The sequence below is a fragment of the Eriocheir sinensis genome, chromosome 14 (genome assembly GCF_024679095.1).
Source record: "Eriocheir sinensis breed Jianghai 21 chromosome 14, ASM2467909v1, whole genome shotgun sequence".
Taxonomy (NCBI): Eukaryota; Metazoa; Arthropoda; class Malacostraca; order Decapoda; family Varunidae; genus Eriocheir; species Eriocheir sinensis.
Window position 1 is genome coordinate 17,005,281 of NC_066522.1, and position 25,958 is coordinate 17,031,238.

Genomic DNA, 25,958 nt, shown 5'->3' on the forward strand with positions numbered 1-25,958 from the left:
TACTGCACTACTATTACTACTACTACCACTACCACTACCACTACCACTACTACTACTACTACTACAACCATCCTCATCATCAGCATAATTAGAGTAAGACACGGTGAGGCTGAGGGTGAGGAGAAGGTTCAGACGCGCGGAAGCTCCCCATAATGGTCCCCAGGCGAGGATTCCGAGGAGGCATGTCGCGGCTCAACAGAGAGACAGAGAGGGAGGGAGGAGATCAAAGCCAGTCAAACAAGGCTCAGATGACTCGCGTTCTCGGTGGGTTCTAGGAAGACTGCATACATATAAATACACGATGTCATTATAGAGGATACGACGTTTCCTGATTGCAACGAAGCGGTTAGTTGAAATACCTTAGCACAGGCGGGCTTTTTTTTTTTTTGCTTTTTTTTTCCCTTGAGCTGCTTTCTCTGTTGTAAAAAAAGGCATTCATTGTTAAGAAAGAGCGTTAACAATAGAGGTTTAGCGTACTTTCATTACGTATTTATTTAGATTGGACACATATCATATTGCTTTTTTAATGTATTTTTGGGATTTTTGGGTTTTTGGGTTGGCTGGTACAAAGTGTGTGTGTGTGTGAGTGTGTGTGTGAGAGTGAGTGTGTGTGTGTGTGTGTGTGTGTGTGTGTGTGTGTGTGTGTGTGTGTGTGTGTGTGTGTGTGTGTGTGTGTGTGTGTGTGTGTGTGTGTGTGTGTGTGTGTGTGTGTGTGTGTGTGTGTGTGTGTGTGTGTGTGTGTGTGTATATGTGTGTGTGGGTGTGGGTGTGTGTGGGTGTGTGTGTGTGTGTGTGAATCGAGCGTGCTCTAACATACGATTCCAAACGCAACACAATCGCGCGATTCCCTGAAGATAGGAACAATAGAAGAACAGTGGTAACTAACTTCGCTCAGACAAACACAGAGAAGCCCACGGACAGACAGACACATAGACAGAGAGACAGACAGGCAGTTAGACAAAGAACCCCACATACAGTCAGATACAGAGAAGCACACAGACAGACAAACAGATACATACAGACAGACAGAGAGCCACGCTTACACAGACGCAGAGAAACACAGAGACAAAGAGACAGTGAAAAAGATGGAGAAAAATATGATGAGTTAAAGTAGACGATTGAAAATAATAAATGAGACCAAAAAGCTGAGGTGAAATACTGATGTTGAAATGTTCTCAATTAGTTAGTCTAGGAAAGAAGAAAACAAATTCTCCATCGGAAAACTCTTAAGTGCACGGCGGAATGAAACATCTCAAAAGTAAAAAGGAAAGATTATGACGGCAATAATAAATAAAGTGAAAGATGGGTAATAAAAGTTAACTCAGCCTCCCGTAATTTTCAAAGACTTCGGCCAAGGGAGTGTAAGGGTTTTATTGGCCTACCCAGAGTCATTACTTAAAAAAATCGCGTCATTACAGTCACCATAAATAAAATTCACCCGCGCCACTAAAAACCAGGGCCTGTACCTCTATACCCCTATACCTAAACTCCATAAAGACAGCCAAGCAAAGAAAAAAAAATATACTCGGACAAGCACGAGAAAAACAAACAAGCAGAAAGACGAAATGGCAAACAAACAATAAACAGACAGGTAGACACACACTCAGACAGACAGACAGAGAGACAGAATCCTTGCAGCATCAAATCAATAGAATAAATTATTTTACTCTGCGCCGATGGGACACGAGACAGATTCAGGCGATCGACGAGGAGGTGAAGCGCAGCAAGACACACAACGGCTGCCAAATGGAACAAATGCAAATTTATTCTCAAAACCTCGATGCAATAATATATGAAGCCTTTTCCCCCTTCCATTATTTGTTCCATTATGTCCTTTTCCTCCCTCTCCTTTTCCTACATTCCTCCTCCTCTTCCTCCTCCTCCTCCCTGTCCTCTTCCTCCCTCTCCTCTTCCTACATTCCTCCTCCTCCTCCTCCTCCTCCTCCTCCTCCTCCCTCTCCTCTTCCTCCCTCTCCTCTTCCTACATTCCTCCTCCTCCTCCTCCTCCTTCTCCCTCTCCTCTTCCTCCCTCTCCTCTTCCTACCTCTCCACCTCCTTCCTCTTCCTCTGCCTCTCCCTCCTCCTCCTCCTCCTCCGTGTCTGATTTCCTTTCGTCTCTTACTCCCAATAATTATTCCCCGATCAATCTGTCTGTTTCTGTCTCTTTATCGTATTCTGTCTATTTGCAACATTTCTTTTTGTCCTTCGTTACACGTTCGTTCACTTCCATCATCTCTCTTTCTACACTAGTCGGCGTTCTCATGTATTTCTCCTCTCTTCTCGTTCTTTCTACCTATTTCTTATTTTCTTATGGGGAGTAAATTAGATCTGATTTCACTCAATAAACCTCATTTCCTCTCCTTCCATTGTATGTCTTGAATTTCTCCTTCTGATTCATATTAATTATTTTCTTTCGTATCTATTTCAGTGTTCTCTTCTCGCTTTCTCCTTATTCCCTTCCTCGTCTTCTCTCGACATGCTCTTAATCACCTTCTCTCTCCTCCTTCCTTTCTTCCCTCCCTCCCTCCCTCCCTCCCTGTTTTTAATCAGTATTTCTTCCTTCCTTCATATTCCCCAACCCTTCCTCTCTCCCTCCTTATTCCTTCCATCTCTCTCTCTCTCTCTTCCCTACTTCATCCCTTCTCATCGCCTTTCCGTCCGTCTCTTTCCCTTTCTTTCCCTCTCCTCTCCTTCCCTTCAGCGGCTTAACTTGTTCCTCCCTTCCTTCGCCCTGCCGCAAGACGTAATGCCGCTGTCTCGTTTCATCATTATCGTCATCATCACCGCCACCTTCATCATCATCACCATCATAGCGGGTCATTCTTCCTTGTTGTATTTGCTAGGATGCTTTTTATTTCCTCCATCGTAAACTGCATCCCCGGTAACTTCTTTCCTCTCAACAGATTAGCATAGATATAAATAGACAAGCAGGTATACTATAAACAAATCCATCATAATTGCCGCCGCCACTTCCGTTACCATTACCCGTTAAAACACCATTAAAGACAAAGCCAACTATGCACCATTATGCTTTCGATGTCATAATATACTTCTCATCATTATCGTTATTAAAATTCTAAAACTATAATAAGGGAGCTCCCAGAGCCTCAAGCGTTCTAAAAAAATATATATGTACTTAAAGAGGAGAAAATATAGGTAGTAAAGGTACAATAAAAAATGGAAGAAGCCTAATAAAAGCGGATAGGCCTAAGAAGGGAGTGCGGGTAATTCGAAACTTCTACGTATTCCATCTGTCCTCGATTCCGTGTATCTGAGCATTGAGGTGGTTCTGTGCCTTCAGGGTCTACAGAAGAGGCGTGTGTAGTGTTCAATATCCTTTGCCGCGTTCACGAGGCATACTGGCATATCGGGGTTGCTATGATTCAGCCTCCCATATCTCTCTCTCTCTCTCTCTCTCTCTCTCTCTCTCTCTCTCTCTCTCTCTCTCTCTCTCTCTCTCTCTCTCTCTCTCTCTCTCTCTCTCTCTCTCTCTCTCTCTCTCTCTCTCTCTCTCTCTCTCTCTCTCTCTCTCTCTCTCTCTCTCTTATTTACTACGTCGTTCCCGGTAATGTTATAAGTTTCCCAGTATTTTCACTCTTACCTAACCACTCATTGCGAGGAGAAATCAGGTCTTCATCCAGTGCAATAATATCCCAACCCACTTCTCCCTTCTATTAATTATTTATTCCATATATCCTCTTGTTCCCTCGCCTCTTTCTCTTCCTCGCATCCCTCCTCTCTGTGTGATTTCCTTCCTTCTATCACTCCCAATAATTATTTCCCACCATTCTGTCACGTAAGTTCACCCCTGTATTAAAATGGTCTTGTTTACACCTAGCACATTCCTTCTTTACAGTCACCGTTATGTATCGTTGGCCTTCATCTCTCATAACAAAGGACGAACGGTGTGTCACATGTGCCCATCATTGTCACGACGCTGTTGATTGAAAGCGTGAAGGTTAAAGGTAAGAAGCTTTGTCCACGGGTAAACAATTCGTCAGACTGAATGCTGATCAAGGTTGAAAATCGCATGAATGTTTGTTAGTAAGTTAAAACGTGAGGATGACTATATTGCATTTACGCCAGAGAATGCAGTCAAGGTAAAGGGCAATAGAAACACACACACACACACACACACACACACACACACACACACACACACACACACACACAGAAAAAGGCGAAAACAACGATTGTCAAAAATGTGTTTAAATGTATGTCGTTTTCATCGCCGTGGTTTGATATTTTGATTCAGGTTAAAAATATTGTCATGTCCGTTGTTGTTGTTGTGACTCAGACGAACAGTGCAGTTAGTTGTTTAGTCAGGAATGATTGTGTGTCTGGGTTTCTGTGTGTGCGTGTGCGTGTGTGTGTGTGTGTGTGTGTGTGTGTGACAAATCTCAGAGAAAACAACAACAGTAACAACAAAAAAAATACCCAGAAACACTAAAAAATAATAACAAAGAGGAGAAACACACATTTTTCAGCCGGGCGCGGGTCTCCTCTCTTCTTCTTCCTCCTCCTCCTCCTCCTCCTCCTCCTCCTCCTCCTCCTCCTCCTCCTCCTCCTCCTTTTCCTCTTCCTTTTCCTTTTCCTCCTCCTCCTCCTCCTCCTCCTCCTCCTCCTCCTCCTCCTTTTCGCCGCTTCCTCTTCCCGACACAGAAGGTGAAAAAAATATACCCACCAAATCAATATAAAAATCCCAATAAGTAATTTCCCAGTTATTTCTCCCCATCATAAAAAGGGAGACACGAAGGTTAGTTTTTATTCTCTTTAAATGCATATATTCCAGCAGCTGTTTCCGCATTTTTTTTTACGTGAAATAGTCAACAAACGAAGAGGGTGAAAAATATGATGGTTTTTATTTTAGAGATTTTACATTCCTATTACGATGTTTTACGAACGGTGCGAGAGATAAAGGATGAGATAAAAACACGTTGATGGCCGACCTTCTCTCCTTCGTCTACTTCCGTCCTTTTTTTTTTTTACTCTTCTTTCTTTCTTATTTACGTCTTCTTTCTTTCTTCTCTTCTCTACTTTGGCTGCCCTTCTCTATCTAATTTCGTCCTTTTTTTACCCTTCTTTACATAATTATTCTTACTTATTTCTTACTTCTTTACTTCTTTACTTCCTTCTTTCTTCTCCTTTACTTTTGTCCTTCCTTTACCCTTCTTCACTTCTTTCTTTGCTTTACCTTCCTTTCTTACTCTGTTTCTCTATTTCACTTCTTTACTTTCTTTACTTTCGTCCTTTCTTTACTCTTCCTTATTACTTTGCTTTGCTTTACTTTACTTTCTTACTCTATTTCTTTATTTTCTTTATTTTACTTTTCCTGTCGATAAGAAATAACGTGAACGTATTCTCGACAAGAAATAAAAAAGACAAAAAACAGAAATAAAACAAGCTGGAGAAAAAAAATAACCAGGCTGAACAGTTGTATTTTTCTTTGCATTTAGATTAAGTTCATTTTTCTCTCAAGGACTCCATGAAAAAATACTTCAAACCAATCAAAACGAGAAAAAAAAAAGAGTATACTGACGAGCCTTTCCACTTCTCTCCCTCCCTCCCCTTAAGCGTAGAACGGCAGAGGTGACGGTGTCGTGTCCTCCCTAAACAGAAACACCCTTATGAGAGATTAGTCCCTGTTGTCTGGATAGTGTTCTTTCTCCCTCCCTCCTTTGCCCTCCCTTCTGCCTTCCGTCCTACACAAACTATATCGATCTCCCTCATTACAATCCCTTCCTCGACAGTGTTCTTCCCCCCTCAAGCCTGACACCTCCCTTACCCTCCTTTTCGTCTCTTCCCTCCTTCCCACACTTTCCTTCCTCCATCCCTCCCTTACCCTTCCTTTCATCTACCCTATTCCCAGACTCCCTCTCTCCCTCATAACATTCCATTGACAGTGTTCTTCCTCCCTCAAGCCTGTCTTCTCTCTCTCTCTCTCTCTCTCTCTCTCTCTCTCTCTCTCTCTCTCTCTCTCTCTCTCTCTCTCTCTCTCTCTCTCTCTCTCTCTCTCTCTCTCTCTCTCTCTCTCTCTCTCTCTCTCTCTCTCTCTCTCTCTCTCTCTCTCTCTCTCTCTCTCTCTCTCTCTCTCTCTCTCTCTCTCTCTCTCTCTCTCTCTCTCTCCTTCATAACATTCCTACACAGGCCCTCCACCACCACAACCACCACAAAAGACCGATTTTTTGATGCCCAGAAATTAAACTCCAGCGCGTATCTCTATGGACCCCACCAAAAAATTAAAAAAGACCGAAAAATGCGTTATTATCAAAAAAAGAATTAGAAAATCGCTTCCGGGTCTTTCTAGCGACAAGGAAAAAAGGAGTAAAAAACGCTGATATATCTTCTGGCAGGCTAATGAAACCGTTGATTTGAGTGCCTCTTCACAACCCCCCTCCGACACACGAGTGATTTTTTTTTCTTTTTTCACGCTTGTTTGCTCACTGACATACGAGCGACGAGCAATACTGACGCGGCCGACGGAGTGGTGGCCTAAATGTGCTGGTTTCCGTCGTGTATTTAGCTACATTAAAATAAATATCTGAGTAATGTTGAAAATCGCGACATATGTATTTTTTTCGTCCAAGTAATATTTATTCATATAGAACCATTTTTACAGAGGAAATTATATAGCATTCGGGGGGAAGGATGTTTTTGTTGTAAGGTAAGGTTTTTTTTTTTTCCATCTTCTCACTCCTCTATTATTTTGTCATTTTATTTGTGTCTTTTTGGATAAGTTTTGATGTGTCGATTTCTCTTTCTCTTTAAATTGCTAAATCTGTCAGTGTTTTTCTGTGTTAGTGCGCCTGACTTTCTCTTTTTTTTTTTCTCTCTTGGTCTGTCTCCCTTTAACCACCTCCAGCCTCTCCCCACCACCACCACCACCACCAACGCCGCCGCCACCGTCGTCACCACCGCCGCCACCACCGCCGCCACTTCCGCCTTCTCGTGGGGTACTCGTTCACGCCATATTGACATCAGGGCGGAGGCCGTAATACACCACGACGCAGAAAAGTCAAAGGAGCGTTGGCCTTTCATACGCACAATTCATAATACAGCCAAACATAAAACTGGCACAGACAAAAGAGCCAAGGCCGGGACGCAGAATCACAAAGAAGTGTGTAAAATAAACAAGGAGAAAATAATTGACTTTAATTGAGCTGACTTATAGTTAGCGATGACTGGATGATTTTTTTTTCTACACTAAATGCAGCAGCTCAAGGGCAAAAAATTATACGAAAACAAAACGCAATGGTCGATTTCGGGTGGAAGAGTCGGGTGTCTAACTGTCATAGAGTCGCTAACTGAGTGGCCTAGTGATTTACTGATTAACTTGCTGACTGAGTTACTGACTGATACACTAATTCATCCTCAAACACTGACTTTAATGCATGGAAAGAAAATCTTTTTGATTGACTGATAAATTGACGGACTGAACAACAAACAAAAAGTAACACAGACGACGAATAAAAATATATGCCTGGCTAAATCAGTGGCTGACTTAATATTGATTGATGAACTCACTGGCGGGCAAAATCTAGTTAGTCCCTGTGAGCCCGCGTGCGTTACCTGTGATCTTCTAGGAAAAAATAAAACTTAATTTCCTGTTTGAAAGAAGTCCTTATGTTCTTATGAGAGTATAACTATTTTTGGAGTCCCATCCTGTTACTAAGCAGATATTATGCAGTTCTATAAATATCAGACATAAAATTTCAGAATTCGCACTCTTTTTCAATATCGGTACCGCCAGTAATTTTTCAGGATCCGTGGACGGACAAAAATTCGTATAAGCATTTTTTAACGCAGAGTACTTTTCATTTTTTTTCATGTATGACAGACACACACACACACACACACACACACACACACACACACGATCATATACTTATAATGATGCAAAGAGAAGAAAATAACGGACAACTGTCGAAAAAAATAATATCAAGTGTAGGTTTTCATTTCCTTCTCTGTCCTTTCCACCTGCCTCTATGTGGACTCCTCCGACAGGACTCTCAATAAATAAGCGCGTAGCCACAGTAGGAGTGTAAGTCCATTAATAAATAAAACAAATATTTGAAAGCAACACACCAACACACAAGAGGAGACGGTGTGTGTGTGTGTGTGTGTGTGTGTGTGTGTGTGTGTGTGTGTGTGTGTGTGTGTGTGTGTGTGTGTGTGTGTGTGTGTGTGTGTGTGTGTGTGTGTGTGTGTGTGTGTGTGTGTGTGTGTGTGTGTGTAAATCACTCACGGTTTGATCACGCTGGCCTCGTGATCGCCAGCCTGTGCTCTCCCGGGCAGCGCTACTAAACATTATAAATTTCCCTGCCGAGCCGTAGGCGCGGCGTAATACTCCTTTGTCTGGGTAATTGATCAATTTAAAATGCATAATAGACGATAATGAAATGCAGAAAGTGTATTGTGTGCCGCACCGCCCCCGCGGCAGCTGGCGCGAGATAGCCGGCTGACAAACAGTGTTCGAGACCGGCCTGCTGCTGCTACTGCTGCTGCTTCCTCCCCTTTATCGTGCTCCTACTCGTGGCCCTGCTGCCTGGACCCCCCTTCGGTGAAACATGTTGTATTTTAGTAACACAAATTAACACACTGACTTTTTACTTGTGTGTTCACACACTTTTCTCTTTATTTCTCAAATCATCCCACTGCAATTTTCTATTTTGGGTTCTCACTCATGACTTTTATTTCTAAAACAAAATAACAGCGGCCATCCACTCATTTGTCCACACAGAGACATACAGTTAGACACACAGAGGTGACGGGGGCCGCCCTGTGGTGCCGGCCGCTGATAGCATGCCAGCGCTCCATAAACAGCAGTAGCGGCACCGTCCACGCCGTGGATCCATTTTTGTAACGTGGAAAAATACTCGTCCCTATTTTTATTATTTGGCGTGATGCAGGTGCGACGGACAGCCCAAAGTAGCCGCCGGGAAGGGCCATGAAATATTTAATAAAAAAAATTGCAAAGGTGGTAGCGCTGGAGGTGGAGGATAGGGGGGGGAAGAAAGGGTGGAGGGAGGGGAAGAGCAGCTACTGTGTCATAATATTATTCCATCACGCTTTCTGGGCCACACCACTGCCGCACTCCATTTAAATATATATATATATATATATATATATATATATATATATATATATATATATATATATATCTATCTATATATATATATACTCTCTCTCTCTCTCTCTCTCTCTCTCTCTCTCTCTCTCTCTCTCTCTCTCTCTCTCTCTCTCTCTCTCTCCTTGAGGAACAGTCACATAATCCCTTTCCTCGGTTCTCTTACGAGGCTTCTCTTATCCTGTACTTTATTTATCCCTCGGTCCATGTCACGCCCAGCATAATCTTAGCCGGAATCGTAGTCCCATATTTTTGATCCCTTTCCTGTGTCCCCTTAGGTTCAGTTTCCTCTTGCAATTTCTTTCTCCCTCGTTTCGCCTCCTCCCTCCCTCCCTACCTACCTACCTACTTGACTGCCTCCCTACCTACCTGGTCCTGTTATCTAAGGAGCAGTAATACACGTTGGTACCTACAACCCACAGCACCCCATTCCTTTCTAGGCTACAATATCTACCTATTATTTCCCTGGAATTCTTATCCTTCCATAAAGTTCTCTCTCTCTCTCTCTCTCTCTCTCTCTCTCTCTCTCTCTCTCTCTCTCTCTCTCTCTCTCTCTCTCTCTCTCTCTCTCTCTCTCTCTCTCTCTCTCTCTCTCTCTCTCTCTCTCTCTCGTTAGGGTTTCAGAAAGATTTACGCCATCGGATATCATAAAAAAATACTCCTGCAGATGAAAAGTTATCGCTGGCAAAACCGCGCGAGGGGAAAAAAATCAATGAAAATCGGGAAACGAAACACTTTCAGAGGAGAGAAAAAATCCATGCCACACAAGAAATCATTGAAAGAAACATAAACGTACGTGTGTGTGTGTGTGTGTGTGTGTGTGTGTGTGTGTGTGTGTGTGTGTGTGTGTGTGTGTGTGTGTGTGTGTGTGTGTGTGATAAAGGAGGATTGTGAGAGAAAAGACGAGTGTGGTAAGAAAGGGAAATTGATGGAAATGGACAGGTAAAGTTAGGTGAGAAGGTCATACATTAAGGAAAGCTAAAGGGGGGGGGGGGGGGGTTATGATAATCCATGACCTCGATTCTTCAGGAAAAAAAAATAGGGAGTCTTCGTCCGTCTGACTCTCGGAAAGACGTAAAATAAAGCTTCGCCTCCAAAGCATTCCCGGAACTTGGTGAATGAAAGGGACAAAAAAAGGTGTTTGCTTCAGTGATCTCTCTCTCTCTCACTCTCACTCTCTCTCTCTCTCTCTCTCTCTCTCTCTCTCTCTCTCTCTCTCTCTCTCTCTCTCTCTCTCTCTCATTAATAAACGGGACGGAGGCAGCAAGAGGTAGTATGTATGCATGAAGGGCGTCTCGTCACAACCTCTCTGAATACATGAGAAACACTTGCGGGACATTAGCTTTAAAAGTCAAGGGTCGGGGCAAAGGAGAGGAACGTACCCGGGAAGATATTATCCGTGAATGAGATGCACACGATGGGGGATGAGGTGTGAGAGACGCGAATTACAGGAGTGGCATGACGGGTGAATAATGGAATGTGTGCTGAGGTGACAAGCGGAAAGGGAGAGAATGGCGGGGACTGTACTGTGTGAAAGGACTCGACGTGAGCAATATCGAGAAGTGGAGGGGAAAAAAACAGATGACGGGGAAGAAAAAGTAAAGCATCAATTGACCTAGAGTTGTCTGTAAATGCTTTTTCTCTCTCTCTCTCTCTCTCTCTCTCTCTCTCTCTCTCTCTCTCTCTCTCTCTCTCTCTCTCTCTCTCTCTCTCTCTCTCTCTCTCTCTCTCTCTCTCTCTCTCTCTCTCTCTCTCTCTCTCTCTCTCTCTCTCTGTCTATTTGTTCATCTATTTATCTATCTCTTTCCCTCCCTCTTTGTCCCTGAAAAAGAGGGGCGGTAGGGAACGGCTGGAAGAGGGAGGTGAGGGGGTGAATGAAGGGAATGTAGGATATTCCCCGAAAGTCTGAATGAAGAATGGAAGTTTTCATTTTTCAGTGTACAAGGGACGAGGGTCGGCCGTGCCCCGCCAGGTGGCCGGCCTTTGTGAGGATGTGAGGCCTTTGTAGTGGCGAGGAGGGACGGGGAGAGGACGTGAGGAGGAAAGAAAGTTAGGACCAGGCGACGGCGGTGGAGGTGGAGGCGCAGTGTTAGAAGGAAGAAAAGAAAAGAAGAGAGGCAAGAATAAAGGAATGGAGGAAGACGGGATGGAGGGGAAAGGTAGGAGGTGTATATATAGAACGGTACCTTAATTGTTTCGCACGTCCCTCTCCGTTTCCACGTATTTAGAATCTAATCAGTAATTAATCACCACAAACAAAACAACAAAGATCACGTCTGATGTAGTTCTGCATCTTTCTTAGCGTTGTAATCTTGTGTATCCCTCCCGACGGCGCGCTATGTGTCACCTTCTCCTGCGTGTGTTTAAAGGTTTCGATAACTCACGCATTAACGTTCTCGTCCTGTAATCCGAGCGTATAACTAACGAGAAAGAGAAAGCAGATGTCAGCGTGAGGATTATTGGAATACCATCAAGCTGCTGTGAAATGCTGCGCTTAATTAGGATTAAAGTAAATAACTTGTCTCGGGTCTCACGGTGCACCTGCTCTATGCTTCCCCGCGGCACAAAGAAAACGCGGAAAAACGGGACATGAAACGCAGCAGGTGGGACGCGGCAGGGCAGGCCTCCTCCTCCTCCTCCTCCAGGCCTCCACACTGCACCGGATGATTCTCGGCCCCCGCCGCGCACAGCCGCCGACCTCTACCATTCAGCGAAAAGGCGACTATAAAAACACAACCTAAAACGTCAATTAGAGATGAATGGCCGTGCACACTGTGGCTGAGGACACTATTCCCTCCAACCTTCCCTGCCGCTGCTGTCCTCGCCCGCGTGGCCCGTCAGCTCAAGAGATGGAGCCACTTCGCTAAAAATTCTGCTTTGTCAGTGAAATGAGAGCAGCGGATGACTGGGGGAATTCAGTCGGCAGACGGGGCGCTTCGTCGTGTGTAGCTCTTGACACACATTCAGTCTCCGTAATGTATATCTTCCGCAATGCCATCCTTCCCGGTAGACGGGGATGTTTTACCGTTTGAAGTTTTTGACTCATATTCAGACCATGTAATGTAGAATTCCAGCAGCGCCGCCCTTCCTGGAAAAGCCTGTCGTTCTTTGCCTGGAGGGAAGGGGGAATAGGCGAGCAGCGGCGGCTCCCCAGACTGAAGAGACTTGTTCCCGCGGATAAAAGACAACGTAGTTAGAGTGCTCTGAGCGATATTCCATTCAGCAGTAAAAGCTTGTACGACCCAAAATGAGGTCTCGTCATTGAGAGATAATTCGCTTAACTCTCATCTCCCATCCCTTCCCAGCAACCCCTCTTACCGTGTGTGAGAGAGAGAGTGTGTGTGTGTGTGTGTGTGTGTGTGTGTGTGTGTGTGTGTGTGTGTGTGTGTGTGTGTGTGTGTGTGTGTGTGTGTTATTCACCACGGCCTGATCACGTGTTGGACTCATAATCGCCAGCAGGTACCCTCCAGACATGAGCACGTGCTCTTTATCGTCGATCTCTGGGTACTGCCAAGACCTTACTCATCACACCCCCCATCCCCCTTGCTCAAAGGGGGACAGTAACCACTCCTAGTCAACGGAAAGAATCCGGCCTGAGTGGGCTCGAACCGCCGTCCTGTCAAACCGTGAAGCCTGGCAGCGCAGCGCTCTTCCAGTTGCGCCACGGAGTGGTGTGTGTGTGTGTGTGTGTGTGTGTGTGTGTGTGTGTGTGTGTGTGTGTGTGTGTGTGTGTGTGTGTGTGTGTGTGTCGGGTATGAGGTACACCTCAGGTTCTATTGAAAGGTGACGTTATTGGAGATTATTGGAGACGTATATATAAGGCTGTAGCACAAATTCCGTTTTTAAGAGCAAGGATGCCAGAGAGCCACTATAGTTTGTTAGGACGAAGTGTTCCTTTGACATCCTGGCACTGGTTGTCAGCACTCTTCTGATTGGCTAGATTTCTCTTTCGCTCTCAAGGTGGTTGTCTGGCAGTATCAAGTGTTCTTGTACTATGTAGCACCATCAGACTCACACATGTTTGTAGAAATCATCCGTAAAATAACAGAAAAAATGTAAGTGAAAAAACAGGTCCGAAATATTTCACCACTTTCATACATCATTGGGATTTACAAGTCATTGAGTCAGTACGAAAATAAACCAATTCACACATTAAACATAGCTTGAGGGAGTGAGTCGAAAGCGTGATTAAGTAAATGAGCATGTACTGACGACCCGGGGTGCTCGTATTGCTCTTCATGGGAGGCGTTGTCATGTAAACGTGGTTGGATATTACCTTAGAGTTTCCCGCGCCTCTTGCCATTCAGAGGCGACCCGCGAGATGATTCACGAGAGAGATACGTGCACATGCAGACGTCTCTGTACGCTGTTTCATTCTCTTTGAAGAAAACTCTCTTGAAACGTTAAAGGAAATATAGTGCAACTGTTACATTCTGCACGTCCCCACACTACTCACACAAGTGCGCCTATTACAATAAAGGAAAGAATCGATTAGAGAGCAATGCAGAAGAAAGAAAGAATGGTTTACGGTAAAATTTCAATCCTTAACAGAAGTGGCCGGACTAGTAAGCGGCCATACGACTAAAAGAAACATGCAAACCAGCGATGATAGCGTGAAAGATTTTCTTGCTTTCTGTTCCTCCTCCTCCTCCCTCCCCGGCAGGTGCTCGTTCCCTGGCTAATAAAAACTTTATAACTGAAATAAAAGCTCTCAAACGACTTTAGAAGGATTCCGTGTGATATTGGTTTCCTTGCTAATATAAACTTTATAACTAAAATGAAAGCTCTCTAATGACTTTAAGGGGATTTTGTGTAGCATTGGATGCTCCGACAAAAAAAACCTTAATCTTTAACCGCCTGCAATTTGGAGTCTTCAAGGATTTGTCGAAAAGTTGTGCGAGATAAGCCTACGGCATCAGTGTCAGAGAGCGTTATCAGACACGAAAGGCTGCCTCTAAGGAACTGGAAATGTCATGTGACGTGTTTGTGACTAGCGTGTGCCTGTATTGCTACGAACATATAAATGAAAATACGCCGTTTTGCCCGAGCTATTTACCTACAACTAATGTCCGTTGGCTCCACACCGTATATTGGTGACGTTAATTACTGTATAGAAAAGACACTGAAATGTTGTTATACGTCTGAAAAACGCTAAGAAAATTTAAATATATAACTTGTGGCAACTCGTGAAACTTTGAACATAAAAAATCTGAAAGACGAGCACACACACACACACACACACGCACACACACGCAACCTCCCCCTTCCCCCGCCCCCCACCCACACGCACGAACACACGCAACTTCCCCCCCATACACACGCCCGCAATCCCCCTTTACACACACAGAGGTAAAAGATACTGAAGCACACTAGTATGTGGAGGGAAAAGATATCGACGGTGGTGCTGGTAGTGGTGTTAACGATGGTGGTGAGAGTCATGATGGTGGTGGTGGTGAGGATGAAGACCTGCGTTAAAGTGGAGGAGAGAAACGAGATAGCACAGAATTGGAAGCTTTTGTGAGGAGTTTTACAGCAAATCAAACGAAATGCTGCGGCTGATTTTGTTGTAGTTGGTTTTGCTGTTATTGTTATTTATACTTTTCTGTTATTGGCTGTTTTTTTGTTAAAGATTATGAGTATGATGTTAATGCTCTGGGTGTTGTTTATAAGGGTGACACCTCTACCCGAAATTGACCTCTCTTTTGACCTCTTTATTCTACTCTCTTTTATAGGAGCGGGAATTTTTTTACTATTTTTTTTTGCCCTTGAGCTGCCTCCTTTACTGTAAATAAAACGGATTAAGACACTGTTGCGTTTGTGGCTATGGAAGACATTCTTTTAGATCTACTTGGATGGGAAAAAGGAAAATAGAGTAAAAACGTGTCTCTGCGGCGGTGTTACCAGACTCTCGTACTCAGAACATTGCATCGGTCAGCTTCTTCAGACCCAAAACTGTCGTACCCACACAAATAACGACAAACTCAACTAAAGCTATCGTTAAAACCGTTGATTATTGATGTTTTTCCTCAATAGTTATAGGTCAGAAACTGGAAAATATAATGCGCTAAATACGATAGTCTGGTGACGATGCTGTGCGGCTGTGTGAACGTGGGTGTGTCTGTGGTGTTGATGGGTGAGTGTGTGAGTGTGCGCGCGCCTCCCAGCGAACCCCATCAGCCCCTCCATCACAACAATAAGAATTAATTAGCGGCATGGCAGGTGTTCCTCGCCCCGGCCGCCTCAGCATCAAGAAAATAATTAACGACCGGCTCCCGCGCCCACTCGTGCACCGACCAGACAAGACTCTGCGCGCTAAGACTCACACCTGCAGTCCGCTTACGCTTTCTTCGCTGGAATATTAAATCCCTCATTTATAGTTTTCAGCAACTCTCCTTTGAATGCCCGACTACGAGTATTTCTTTTATAAAAACTGAACAAAAGGGCTTTAAAGCGAAGATCTCATTAGCGAAAGAAGGAATAAAAATGCCCGACAATAGGAGATGTATTGAGAGTTTTCTTGGTTGTGTTTGCCTTATCGCTATAATTTTTTTGGAGACAAGACAAAGGTGTGATCCTGACGTGTGCCTCGCTCCGCCTAACAACGCTGGACTGTTTTAACGTCGCTAATGATAACACAGGCGAAGGAGAAGAGGGACGGATGTACAGCACTATCACGCGGGGCAGATTAAGGGCCAGTTCCACAGTCCATTGAGGCGATTTTCTAAGGTGATGAAAATTTCTTATATAGTGTTTAATTTTCATATAGGAGCTGACAACTTTGAAGAAACTATATAGGAAATCTTTGGGTATCACGTGCTGAGTAGAACACTTGATCATTACGGAGGGTACAGGATTACATGGTTTGGCTTGGGTGTTTACAATGGAATCAGCACTGTGGCATCAGGTGAAGGCTTCAAGTCGGCGGCAAGGCAAGAGGACGGAAAGGAGGGAGAGAGAGAGAGAGTGGGAGGGAGGGGGATGCTTACGAGAAAAGACGAGGCACTTAGCGGAAAAGGGATTAGAGAGAGAAAAAGAGAGACAGCAGAAACACAGGAGGTAAGGTAAGGTAAGGTAAGGAAATGGAAGATGAGGTTTGACAAGGTAAGGTGAAGTAAGGTAAGGTAAGGTAAGGTAAGGTAAGGTGAGATGAGGTAATAGAAGAAAAAATAAGGGAAGGGAAGGGAAGAGAAGGGAAAGGAAGGTAAGGTAAGGTAAGATTAGGTTTGGAAAGGTCAGGTAAGGTAAGGTAAGGTATGGTGAGGGAGTGTTAGATAAGGGTATGGAAGGAACAATAAGGTAAGGTAAGGTAAGGTAAGGTAAGGTAAGGTAAGGTAAGGTAGGGGGCGTTAGGGGGGGGGTTAGGTGGAGGGAAGAGGCAGGAATGTTATTAGTGGCGTTAGGACATAATGACTCCACTCTCTGTTTCCCCAACGCTAAGTGAGGCCGGTGTGGCGAGGCTTCGGATGTATAGATGAGCAACATTAGCCCTTCTGAGTCAATTAGCCGCGGAGCTCTTGAAGTTTAACGTATGCGCATTCAAAACATCGTGCGGGGGAGGGCAGAGGAGGAGGAGGAGGAGGAGGAGGAGGAGGAGGAGGAGGAGGAGGAGAAGAAGAAGGAGAAGGAGGTGGAGGAGGTGAAGGAGGAAAAGGAGAAGGAGGAAGGGGAGGAGGAGGGAAGGATGGCTGTAAAAGAATGGAGTATATGAGGAGCTCTAGAGGGAAACATGATTGAATAAACAGAGAAAACGTGACTGCCGATTCTTGTGGGGATGTGGAAGAAAAAACAGTAAAAGTGGAAGGAGAAGGAGGAGGAGGAGGAGGAAAGGATGGCTGTAAGGGAATGGAGTATAGGAGGAGCTGTAGAGGGAAACATGATAAAATAAACAAAAGAAAAGTGATTGCCGATTATTATAGCGATGGGGAAGGAAAATGAGGGAAAGTGGGCAAAAAAACAACAAATTAAAAGAGAAATATTCCTTCGTCGGGAGAGTGTAGAGGAAGGAGAGCGCGCACCGGGAGGATGGGAAGAGAAAGTCATTTAGAGGCGGGCGACTGAGGCGAGAAAACATGTGGGGCAGAGAGAATGGGCGATGTTGTGTGCTGTTATTGTTGCTGGCGGTGGTGGTGGAAGGGGCCATGAGGGAATAGGATAGTGGTGGTGGGGTCAGGGAGGGAAGGGAGAAGGAGAAAGACGTTTTAGCGGGGCAAGGTAAAAACATGGAAGTTGCAAGTTTGTATTCCGTTACTAAAGTGCAAGAAATATTGAAGGAGACGTTCAAATATATAGATAGATAGACAAAAAGAAATAGACAACCCATAAAGTAAAGGTTGCTAAATAAAGATGAATATACCTAAACAGCCTCTAATCCAAATGGTAATGCAAAGAAAAAAAGAATGAAAAATGAATTAAAAGGAAAAAATGAATGAATGAATGAATGAGAAAAAAATGAAAAAGAAAGGAGTAAAGCATTTAGGAACGGTTCGTCGGTGACTGAAATCTGTAAGTAGAACCAGGAAAAAAAGCAGCCATTTAATATAATATCAACAATGGTAACCTGACACAGACACATAGCAATAGGACTAAACGACCTCAGAAAATACATTGCAAGAGAGAGAAAGAAAAAAAGCAGCTGCATGGTGAGTGTAAAAGGATGTAAGAAAAGGACATCGAAAAGAAAGGAGGCAGAAATGGAGGGAGAGCGAAGGCGATGCGAGTGTGCTCTTATTAAATTAACTGAAAGAGGAAACTGCAGTGTGCTACGGCTGGAACACATAGCACACATAGCAAATGGACTATCAACCTCAAAAAATATATTGCAAGGGAGAGAAAGATAAAAAGTAGTTGCTTGTCGATTGTTTAAAGGATGAAAGAGAGGGACATCGAAAAGGAAGGAGGCAGAAAGGGAGGGAGGGAGAAGGCGATGTGATTGTGCTCTTATTAAATTAACTGAAAGAGGAAACGGTAGAGTGTTACGGTTGGAACACAAGGTAGTACAAATGCGGGTTACTGGATAGGGTCGCGGAAGTGAAACGCAAGTAGGATTAGAGGAAACCAGAGAAAATCGGGTCAAATCTTAAGTGGCAGTAAGTGTGCGTGCTATTGGGCCGGATAGAGGCCGTAGGAGGTTGGTAGGACTGGAGGGATTCAGGGAGAGGCGGGACTTAATCTTACCAAGGCCAGTTTGCAGTCGGCTTAGTCATTGGATTTCAGTTTGTTGGACCGAATGCAGTGTCATGGGCCTGATGGGGAGGGTAGGAGGAGGAGGAGGAGGAGGAGGAGGAGGAGGAGGAGGAGGAGGAGGAGGAGTTGGGGGAAATGGGAGAAATTAGAGATGGAAGTTTGGCAATGGAAAAGGAAAAGGGAGGAAGGAGAGGAAAAGGAATAAAAATGGAAGGGAAGAGAAGTGAAGAGAAGAAAAGGAAAAGGTAGGGAAGGGAAGGGAAGGGTAGGAAGGAAAGGAAAGGAAAGTGAAGAAAAGGGAACGGCAGGGAAAGAAAGGAAGAATAATGAAGAAGAGAAGGAATAGGAAAGGAAACAAATAGAAGGTAGGAAGGGGTGGAATATACAGTTAGAAGGGAAGTGAACGCTCGGGTATTGCCATGTAAACTGAAGAAAAAGGGAAGGAAAAGAAAACGGATCGACAGCCGGTTTTAGTTTAAGCAGGGTTAAATAGCTTGGCAAGGTAAGGAAAGGTAAGGTAAGGTAAGGTAATGCAAGATAAGATAAGGTAAGGCAAGATAAGGTAACGCAAGGTAAGGTAAGGTAAGATAAGGTAAGGTAAGGTAAGGTAAGGTAAGGTAAGGTAACGTAAGATAGATTAGGAGAAACGGTATAATAAAAACAAGGCTAAGCGTGTGTGTGTGTGTGGGGGGGGGGGGTGATGCGGAGGTGGTGATGAAGCCCTTTTGATGGTCTCTTTAATCCCACGCAAGTCTCGCTTTTTTATGCATCCAATTTGCCTTACGTCGACATTTATGCTATTGAACATAGTCGTCTTTCCTCTCCCGGAAGTATGTGGTGGTAATGGTGATGGTGGTTATGCTGATGGTGGTGGTGGTGGAGAGGACGTCAGGATTATCTTCTTTATAATCCTAATTGAGTTTATGAACTGATTTGCATTTTCTCTTCTGATACATCTTTTATTTTTAGGCATTTTTGGAGATATTTCAATTTCAACGCAGCACACGCCCACATGTACACGGACGCAAACTCCACCCTAACACACACACGCACACAAACACACACACACACACACACACACACACAGACACAGAGATCCCCCCCCCACACACACACACACTCGGAATTTCAACCCCCCCCCAAAAAACACAAATATTTTAACGCACAAAACACCGCAGCACAATCCACATTCACAAACAAGCATGACGAGATGACTGACAGAAACACCGAGATACATGAAACAAACAATTAACAAACAGGAAGACAGACAGGTGGACAGAGACAGAAAGACAGAAAGGTGGCTCATTCTCTCTTTCCCTCCGTCTCCTCGCAGCGTCAGATCAATAGGATGAATTATTTTGCTCTGCGCCGATGGGGCACAAGACACATTCAGGCGATCGACGAGGAGGTGAAGCGGAGCAAGACACACAGCAGCTGCCAAGTGGAACACATGCAAATTTATTCACAAAACCTCGATACAGTAATATACGAAGCCTCTTCCCACTCTTCCCCCTTCCGTTATTTGTTCCATCTGTCATCGGGTTCTAACTAATCCTCCCTTCTGTAGCACGTCCATCCCTGTCTCATTTCCCTTCGTTCCCTACACCCAAATCATTTATCTGTCTATCTGTATGTATGTCTGTCTTTCTATCGGTACGCTTGTCTGTCTGTTTGTTTCTCTTCCTTTTGTGCTTTCTATCTTCTCCCTTCCTTACAGTGCCAACCACCACAATTCTCTTTACTTTCTTAATGTATATTCTATCTCCTTTTATTTCACTCTCCCTACCTTTTCCTTCCTATAAAAATTACTAAGCACAAATTACTAAGCTTATATTATCTTTCTGTACTTCTATACTTTCTTCAGTACTTTTTATACTATTTCCTTTTCCTTTACAATTCACCTTTTCTCCTTGCTGTCTCTTCTAATTCAGCTTCTCTCATATTCATCTGAGTATTTCCTTCATCATACTCCTCATACGCTTTACGTCGTCTGCCATTTTTTCTTGCTCACCTTCCCTCCCTGCCTACCTCCAATCCCTTATTCCGTGTTTTTAATTACCCATATTTCCTCCTCTCCTGTCTTCCCTATTCCGTCCCTTCCTCCTTCACATCGATCCTTTCCGACAACCATCCATATTCCGTCCATCTATTTCCTCCGCCTTCCTCCCTTTTAATCGCCTCCCCATCCGTCCTTGCCCGTCCCTCTCAGAGCCTCTCCTAACTCTTCTTCCCTGCAACGTCTAAGCATATTCCTTGTCTTGCTGCACAATTTAATGCCGGTTAGCCTCTTTCACTGGTATTGATTGATGCTTTCTTCAACGGGGAGTTTTCTGGGACGATATGGTTACGCTTTTAGTGAAGTGCCCCCCCGAAATGCTTACTAATAATTATGTCATGAAGTTGCTGTGTTCCCAACGCCCTCAGTTACGTGTCAGAATATCATAGCGTCAGTAGCTTTCCCACCTCGGTAAGAAAATGGAAAGAGGAAATTATATCATTCTTGTGGTGTTTATGAATCTACAAAGCTCTCTAAAACCGAAAGAAGTAAAAAGGTTATCAGGTAGAAGCAAATAAACTTATAAATGCGGCTTCTAATCAATATTTCTTGACTCGGTAGGTAAGTGGATGACCATGCCTCAACAGCGATCTTAGAATTCACGTCTCCTGTTGCGTGAAATTAAAATCCTCGGTACCGAACCAATCACAGTGTCAAAGACGATTTACTGTAATAAAAGAAAAGTTTCGCACCAATAATAATAGTGATTGCCGCACGATTATAATTGGACAAAGATAAAAAAAGATTGGATATCATTATGGAAGCATCAATCATATTACTAATTAGTAAAAAAGACAATTAATAGAACTATCCATATTTAATAATGGCTCTTGTATTATCGAACTGAAAATTATTACTCATTAATACAGAAATTAAAACTCCCCGTCGTTTTTTGCTTTGAAAAAAGAAAAAAAAAACGAAATTAGAAAAAGCAATCAGCAATCACTATTTGCATTCAGATTTTGCAGATACATTTTTCGCATTTGTAACGAAAGGTCAACAAATAGCATCAACATAATTATAATTTTCATGTTTTGCATTACCTAATTTTTTATCGTCTTAATCTTTAAAATAGCGCTGGCTTCCTTGTGATCATCTTTAGGGGAGGGGGAGTGGGAAGGGGGGAAGAAGGAAGGGGGGGAGAAGGAAGGGGGGGAGAAGGAAGGGGAAAGAAAGGGGGGAGTGAAAAGGGAATTAGGATGGTAAAGGTGGGGAGTGGGAAGGGGGAAAGAAGGAAGGGGGGAGAGGGAAGGGGGGGAGTGGAAAGGGAATTAGGATGGTAAAGGTGGGGAGTGGGAAGGGGAGGAAGAGAGAAGTGGGTGGGGGATTCTGGCAGCGATGACTTAGTATTTCCTCCGCTCCCTGAACATTTAGATAGTCAAATGATTGATATAAGCCGAGATGTCGAGATAAACGAAATTGTGCACTCTGAATTTATGCAACAAGCGGATTTATTAGGTAAAATGAAATAACATGAGTCTGCCTGCAGCTACGTCAGACCTTTCAGATATTGGCGTATGTATAGAGGGTGAGCCGAAGTGATGTAGAAGCTCGTATACTGTTACATCGGCCCATACTGATTTAAGGATTGTAGATATTAGCTATTCTACAGTGACGCAATCTAACCTTCTCTATGTGGAGACCGACAACGTGGTGGTGTCGACGCAGTGCTGCTTTAAGTGTCTCTGTCCTACAAAAAGATCTTTCCGAGGGCGTTGTTTTTTTTTTTTTTTTTTACATGCAACAAAAAAAATCCTTCTTCCGTAATTTCTTTCTTACAGTGTCACCAACGTCTTCCTTTACTTAATACAGTACATCTTCCTTTATGTCACTGTCCTTTCTACCTCCTTCCTTATTTCCTTCCTTCATTTCTTCCTTCCTTCCTTCCTTACTTCCATCTTTCCTTCCTTCCTTCCTTCCTTTCTTTTTCCCTTGCTTTCCTGCAGCGTCTGATGCTACGATGGCGTGAGATACAACAGTTACAGAGGGTACCATGACATTTATCATAGCTAATAAATAAAGAAAAAATATCGCTATTCTATTTCAAGCCTCTTTTCCAGCATTGCAGTTTAAAGTTTATAGGGCATTAGAACTACCAGTATTATCTGAACTACATTTATTTTTACAAAAATTCAAAAATCAAATGTATTCATCCATGAAAGGCATAGTAATTATATTCTTGAAATCACTATCTTACCTCGTCTCGACTTAATTTTGTCATGTTCCGATGTTGTCAATATCTCCTACATATAAAGCCTCTTCACACCATCTTCCCAGGACTGCCAAAGGGAAAACGCTCGATGGTGAGACACTGAGTAACAAACGTATATATATATATATATATATATATATATATATATATATATATATATATATATATATATATATATATATATATATATATATATATATATATATATATATATATATATATATATATATATATATATATATATATATATATATATATATATATATATATATATATATATATATATATATAATAACCTCAGCAAATCAAATATCAAAGAAAAACATTAACAACATCTAAATGCTACACACGTCAACAAAATGAAGCTGAACCCACTTAGTTTGTATCCGCCCTGAGTCCTTTCCTACCACTCCTCCTCCTCCTCCTCCACTGCCTCCTCCCCCTCCTCTTCCTACGGCCAAAGGAAATAACAGCAGCCCCAACACTCAATACAAAAAGCGCCAGTAAATCATTTTCTAGTTATTTCTCTCCATTATAAAAAAAAAAGAGGAAGCTAAAGTTTTTTCTCCCCTTTTTGTTCCAGCCTTTTTCCATGCAAATATTCTGGCAGCTTTCATTTTTTTAACGTTAATCTGCATTGGAGTAAGACAAAAGTTCGATGGTTGTTTTTACTGTTGTTTTGTTGTTGTATTACTTTGATTTCTTTATCGGTGTCCTCGGTGAATTTCTATGAGCTGAAACAAAACGATAACGGGTGAAAAAATAATATCGAAGAAAAAAACAAGGCAATGGTTGAGTTTTATATCCTTTTGTTCGTTCATCTCTTCGCGGAATCCATAAAAAGCAGCAATACACACGAGAGATCATGGTAGAGCAAACAGACAGAATATAAACAACCTTAGATAAATCAGTGGAAACAAATGATACGGATAAAAAAAATATATATATAAAAGTAAGGGAAAGAAATTTATTTAACGTTATTTTTTTCACGGCGCAAAAAATATAAATAAATGTGGAAATAAATAATAGAAAAAAAGGACAAAGAGTATGAAGGCGATGAACGAACGAATCTCTCTTTTTATAAATATATATATTCCTATTGTGTTATTTATTTTCCACTTCCAGGGATTGATAAAAAAAAATGTAGAATAAGGCCATAGCAAAGAGATGAAAAGACGGAGGCCTTGGCAAATGATCTTTTATATTCTTAGTGTGTTATTTCTATCACTCCCAGAAATCTATAAAAAAAAGGAGAAACGAATCATAACAGAGAGCTGGAAAGACGATGGCAGATGTTGTTTTCATATTCTTATTGTGTTATTTTTATCAATTATAGGAAATAAAAATGAGGAAGCAAATCAAAACAGAAAGATGAAAAAATGAGGCGATAGCAAATTATTCTTTACGATCTTAATAATACAAAAAAAGATAAAGGAGAAATCATGACAAGAAAAAACATCAGCGTTCCTCACAATCCCTCTGGCACCACCTGACCGCAGCACAACAGGGTTTGAGCGCCGTGTCCAGCCCCGGCAGCAACAACCTTATGCGAATTTAAAAGGTTACAGCAGTGTCTTCCGTGTCTCTCCCTCCCGCCTGGTTTACCTCGCATATCCCGCCCTGCCTCCTGAATTTCCATCCTAATTTACTTTAACCTCCATAACTTATTTATCGTTTGCGGGGGTAATAATGATAATATGACTACTGTTACTACTACTCCTACTACTACTGATGCTATTACTACTACTATTGTTACTGCTACTACTCCACTACCACTACTACAATTACTACTACTACTACTACTTCTACATATACTACATATCATCACCCTTACCATGCTATCCCCGGAGTATCATTTCGCATAAGGCATCACACACTTTTCCTTCAGACGCATAACTCTGCATGAAATCACAAACTGGAATACATCTAATCCTTCACGGCACCGAATATATGTAGAGAGAGGCTTTTAGCGCGCGAGTCATGGAGGCACGCTAGTTGTGGAGTGGGTGGTAGTGGTGGTGGTGTTGCTGGTACGAGGTGAATAACCCTCCACGACCACCACTACCTCCGCTGTCGCCTACATTAGTCAAGCTGCGATCAGAGGAGGTAGAGAAGCAAGGGACACGATGGAGAGCGACGCTTTGACATACAAAGCTGAGACAGGGTAGAGAGGGAGCGTGAATGATGCTTCCTTTATGCGTCGATGAACCAGTCAGAGTAGGAGACGTTGACGACGGAAAGGGGATGAGGAGTTGTAAGAGAAGGGGGCGAGGCGAGAGGAAGGGTGAGGTAGAGCGAGATGACAAGAGATAACAGGCAAGCAGAGGGAAAGGCTACACGCCCTAGTGAGTGAGTTCCAGTATTGACGAAAAGGAGTTCGTGAAAATGAAAGAAATACGATGATCCAGCGAGACCAGCAGGTAAAAACAACAAGTAAAGAAGTAAAATAAGAAAAGGGAGGATAAAGTGGATGATAAAGGTGTGGGGAAATGAGACTGATTTGATGACGAATAGCAGGAGGAACAAACCGAGAGGGCGAGAGAGACATTGAGGGTTTCTAGAGCGTGTCCTGAATTCCTCCTTCGGCAAGCTGGAGGGTCATTTTCACCTTCCCTGCACACACCAAAGCAGCATCGCAGGTAATTACGGTCCAGGTGCATTGGCGGCATGCCTGTAGAGATTGGCTGCGCCTCAATAGCGAATCAATCCCTTGCTGGACATCCCAAACAGGTACTGACAGACAAACAGACAAGCATTCACACACAGATACACATACAAACAGACAGACAGACAGCGAATCAATCCCTTGCTGGAACAGATAAACTAACATTCACACACAGATACATAGACAAACAGACAGGCAGGTTGCACAGGTAGGAACGTCCCTTTGCCATAAAACACACACACACACACACACACACACACACACACACACACACACACACACACACACACACACACACACACACACACACAATACATTAAAGTAAAATAACACGGGAGCTTATCATGGCTCTGATAGCAATTCAAGCATACATTTCACGACCAAATGGAAGAAAACGGAATGCGGAAATTGGATATTCGAAATTAGTCGCTCAGCATATTTCATTCGGAGATGCAATCGCTGGATAACACCGGCGATAGGTTGTGCAAAATTGCTGCCTCGTGGAAAAATGCGTCACGGCTGATTGCTTATCTCCCAGCTGTGTCTGTCTGTCTCTCTGTCTGTCTGTACGTCTGTTTGTCTGTCTATGTCTATCTGGGTCCCTGATTGACTGTTTCCCTGCATGTCTCCCCGCCTGTGTTTGTTCGTCTGCCTGTATCTGTCTTTCTATCTGTCTGTCTGTCTGTCTGTCTGTCTGTCTGTCTGTCTGTCTGTC

The 25,958-nt window shown here is 43.2% G+C and overlaps 1 long non-coding RNA gene across 2 annotated transcripts in view; it reads right to left on the minus strand.

The window, feature by feature from the left end:
* Positions 1 to 25,958, minus strand: part of LOC126998576 (uncharacterized) — a 198,295-nt gene that overhangs the window by 123,031 nt on the left and 49,306 nt on the right. The window lies entirely within an intron of this gene.